We start from the raw sequence: 5,334 nt of genomic DNA on the forward strand, positions 1-5,334 counted from the left end.
GAAATTCTTCTGTATTCCCACGTGCTTTTGCCATTGCCTTTTCATAGAACGCTGGGCTTAAGGGCTATTTATATTGATTTGCACTTTCAAAGACGCATAATTCTAGGAGGAGTTTGGGAGTGGCGGCAGGCGAGTGCATGTGCGGTACTTTTCACGCTGACCGGGTTTTATGTAGTGGAAGAACGTGGAAGTTAGCGTATGTGCAGATTTATGCATCTGGATTTTTTGTGCATACACACATTTCCGCTTATGTCCATATGCCATGTTTTAGTGTGAATTCTACGCACAGAGTTATGCATGAGGTCCCAGGAGATTTTGATATTAGGGATATTAATCTACAGCAAAGGAGAGAAGAGTGAAATCATGTATACCACTAGTAGAGTTTTTAATTAGCATGAAGTTAAAGGGAAGAATATGAAACTTCCTGTACGGAGTGACACTCCTGTACAGTAGGTGGAAGTAATGCACCTTCAAGCTAGGTGTGATCTACAATTAAATCAAAGAACATGAAAAAGTAACTAGCTAGCCAACAATAGTGTGCACAAAAACTCAACCTTTAATCAGTTAATCAGCCTTTTTTTGTGCTGTTTGCCCCCTTAATTGTATCCTAATATAGTGAATTAACAAGTTAAGCAAACAACACTGAATGCTGAAAGCCTTCTACTTCTTTAGCATCAGACCCAATATTAGTAAATAATAGATTAAATAACATGAAAACCTGGAAATGCTTAATAAAAACCACAGCATCAATGAAAATCTTACAAAAAACATGATAAAATATATTAAACTATCCACATGTGACATACATACATTACCAGTTAAAGGTTTTAGAACACCTCAGTGGTTCCAGTTTTTCAAAATTTAATCAGTTGCAATACAATGAATGGCCTAATATGGTGAAAAGGTAAGCAGTAAACTACCAGAGTTTAAATTTAATGTTTAGCTTACCAAAAACTGAAAAAAATGAAATATCAGAATACTACAATGAGCCTTATTCAGGGAACAACTAATAAGTTACAACCTACATATGTTCTGCAGCAATTAAAGTAAATTAAGCCTTGCAAGTTGACGCAAACAATTTGTACAGGTGTCCCAACTTCTGTTGATTACTTACAAACTCTTTGTCTGTCTTAAAGCACAGATGCAACAGACTGTTACATAGTTGTAAATTCCAGTGATAATAGCATAAAAATGTAAATTAACAAATAAAATGAGACAGAGCATTATTACCCTTAGAAGTGTAGGCCTTTAATTTAGAGAAGTTGCAAAAAACATCAAAGAGTCAGTGAGTACGGTGCCTTACACAATCCAAAGACAATTGGAAACTGAAAGAAACTCTAATAGGAAGATATCTTTCAGACCCAAGGTCAGACCCCAATCAGCAGACAAGTTTCTGAGGCTCACCAGTTGGTGTAATAGGCACCTCACAGCACAACAGCTTCAAGCACAGCTTAACTAGGGTTGAAGAAAGCAAGTCTCAGTTTCTAATCTGAAAAGGACAAAATAGCACCTTGAAATACCAGCTGTGGACTACTTCAGACTTTAAGAAAGTCTTAAGGACCGATGAATCAAAATTTGAAATCTTTGGTTCATCACACAGGGTGTTTGTATGCTGTTGAGTTGGCGAAAGGATGATGTGTGTGACACCAACTGTCAAACATGGAAGAGGCAGAGTTGGTCACTTGCAAAGGGTGTCTGACATTCTGAATCAAAATACTGTATTTACCAAAGTTTGGCTGTTATATCAGACAAAGGTGGCTACTTTGATGAATCAGGGTTTTGAATAAGATTTTTTACACTTAACGATTCCTTGACTTATATTTCAAATCTCTGTAGTGCAGCCATATGTTCAGCTTAATAATGGCTAGAGCTGAAGGTGTGGAGACAGCTGCCCTCATTGGGTGATTTCTCAGGACTGTGGGAGAAAGAAGAGATAATACAGTCAGTGACAGTGCCCAATGATCTATTATTTCCACTCTAAAACTCAACTTCACTCCCAGATAATCAATCAAGGCATGAGCTGGGAGAAGTTTGTGCACGTTCTAAGTCGGTGGGGGGATGGAATAGCCGGCTGCTTGCAGCCTGATTTTTATCAGCACATTTAGATGACAAAAGACGCTGGTGGAGAGCTGTGAATGATTTTAAGATGCGATTTAAGGTGGGACGGAATTACGAGTTTTTTCGTAGGCTCTGGTAATTCTAGTGTTAATGTCGCGGGGTGGTAGTACTTACCTCAGATGAGCCCAGAAGACGAGCATCAGTTGCGCATGCATATAATTATATAATACTAGCTGTCCCCGCAGCTCCACCCATATAGTAGTGCAGTGGTTCTCAACCTGTGGGGCGGGCCCCACTAGGGGGGCGCAAAGTAACAAGAAGGGGGGGGGCGCAAAGATGTGAAAAAAAGAAAACAAGAATTAAAAATATGAAACAAAATCTGTTGAAACCAAAACAAATTAACTTAAACTACATTCTGATAATAGAACAATAAATATAGAGTTAGATAAATGTTGATAAAAGTTAAGTAGGTATAATAAAATATGCATCTACATTTCCAAAAAAAATGTTAGGGGGGATGCGATTAAAACTGTTATGAAAACTCGGGTCGCAAATACTTAAAGGTTGAGAAACGCTGTGGTAGTGAAACAGGACAAGCTTTAAAAAATCAAAAAAAAAATTATAATTTGTATTGAGAAGAATTTATATTGATAGCTTTCATATCCGAGGGCCTCTTGATATACAAAATTCTTGGTTTTGCTATCAGCAGTGAGATTGTAGCTGTGATCTCTTTGCCAAAACTGTTAAAATTTGGCAAAATATCTCTGGCCAAGCGGAATGTAGGAACACTCCAACATCAAATGTTGCCACTGTATCTGATAGTGGTCAGCTCTGATGGGAGAGCATCTCCCACATGGGGAGAAGAGCATATGGCCGTGATATCTCTGCCAATAAGCAGGTACCCTGTAAAACACATGCAGCTGTGATCTCTCTCTCAAAAATGTCAAACATTACTCTTTAACAGTCTCTAGATGATAATGTCTGCTGAACAAACAGGTATCTCTAGCTAATAGGAAGCAAGGTACATTCCAACACATGGCGGGAAGTACTGTGACTCAAATGGAGGCTAGGACTTGAGTGAGGAGGCTCCCCACTCCTGAGGTCCCACCTCCCCCTCTCCTCAGCCTGCAGCTTCTCTCTCGGATTCATGTGAATAAATCGGTGCTGCAACTGAACTATGATACTTAGCGTGATGAGAGAAGTCACAAAATCAACCAGAATGTTCAAGCAAATTATAGAAAAGAACCCTATCTAAATCCGTCAAGTTGTTCTCTCATGAAAAGTGGACATACAGACAGACATACAAGCATTAGATTTTATATAGAGAGAGAATTTATATAATAATACAATAATGATTCAATAATACACTTTATGTATATAAATATATGTTTATATATAATACGCTATCGTGGCTGTTCGTTTGTCTGTCCAGGATTTTAAAGCACCTGTAGCTTGCAAAACGTGTGACTTATTGACCTGAAATTTGGTACACATATATTTTGTGACGTCTATTATCCGTTTTCGGGGTGATGGTTGACTTCCAAGGTAATTCCTCTTTTTATTTTTTATTTTATTTTATTATAGAATCAACTCTCGGCAGCAGCCACATTCACTGTCACTTCCCTTACATCTTCATATCTTAAATCATTCTTGAGGCAGATTGAAGACTTAATTGCCAGCTTAAGTGAAAAATTAAATAAAACATACTACTTTTAGTTACAGTTACACCACTACTACAATAAATTAGCTAGATTTGTCTTAACTGCTAAGTTACATTTAATAGCTTCTCAAAATCAAAGTAGGTGTACTTAATAATTCTAGTGTAAGCAATGTTTTGTTCCTTTTCTGGTCGATTTTTGAGCTTATTTTCTTCTTCGCCTTGATTGCACCTTCTGGTTGTGGACAGTATTACAATTTTGAGGTTCAAAAGCACTGTGTTGAATCTGTTGTTGCTAGCAAAATCACCTTTTCTGGGCAACTGGTGATCAGTTTTGAGAAAGACAAACATGTGGGTTTTACATATACATTTTTCCTCTGTCAAGGCTCGCGCTATATCTTTACCAAGGTTTGGTCTAATGACACCCCTTATCTCCCTTCTGTTGTGGACGGTCCTCAATTTTTCCAATCCAGCCCCAGTTTCCCTTTGGAATAGAAGAGATTGTTCTAACCTTTGTTATGGCTACACCTTATAGTCTCTACTCTCAAGCTGAAGTGGCAGCCAGGCCAAGCAAAGAACTTGATAGAGGAAGCAATAATTTAGGGTGTGCTAGGGTGTTTTAAAGGCAGGAATGGACGGCTTGCCATTGGTTTCTTGATTGTACATAAGTCCATTCTTTTTGTTTGACAATTGGAGCAACGTTTTGTCCGTCAGCAGTACTCATCCTTGATTTATGATCATTTTATGGTCTGCTTTCTCATGTGGCTACAACCCTTCTGATAGCCTACTGACGTTGCACTATTTTAATTAATGTTATAATTTGTCTCATAATATCTAAAACTTTGCATTGAAATTACAATTGTTGGGGATATGTGCCGTGAAAGGAATAATTATTAATCAGGTCAAGGTCATCTTGGGGATTATGCACTGACATAGTACATTGCTGCACCTACCACAATAATTATTAAAAAAAAAAAAAAAGCTAAAAGGTGATTTCAATGATACTGCATTGTCTTGAAGGCTTGAAGCAATGATAGCATGTGCAGAACAGACATTCTGAGAATCAAGATTTAATAAACCCCTCACTTTTTTATGTTACTTAAAATACAAGAGATGGTCTAGGCCGACTGTACAATCTAAAAATAAAAACCACACTGACAACGGATAATTTAGAAGAAATGCTAAAAATGTATTTTTCAATTAATGAATAGCTAATACTTAGTGATTTTTCGTAATTTTATTGAAAAATTGTACGTTAAAATTTGTTTCAGCGGCTTCGCAAGCAGTTGCTTTCCACACAAGGACAAGTGCCGGCGCCCTCCTTTTAAGCGCGCAATTTAACGCCTGTAAAAACGAAACTTTTTTTTTTTTAACAGGCTTAGACTTTACAGTATTCTGCCCACACATACTTTTCTAAGTACAAGAAGATGGCGAAAACTTCACGAATTTATTTGGCATTCTTCGCGTTTTAATGAAGCGGGGATCAGATTAAATGTTATTCTAACTCCTTATCACGCTTATTTATTTATACTGCAGCTCCTCCACCGCGTAAACAATTTGGATAAGTTAGTATACCGCCCCTAGGGGCGGGGATTTGATTACGTCATTAAAAGGCTGGA

Source organism: Polypterus senegalus, chromosome 9 (assembly GCF_016835505.1).
Source record: "Polypterus senegalus isolate Bchr_013 chromosome 9, ASM1683550v1, whole genome shotgun sequence".
Classification (NCBI taxonomy): Eukaryota; Metazoa; Chordata; class Cladistia; order Polypteriformes; family Polypteridae; genus Polypterus; species Polypterus senegalus.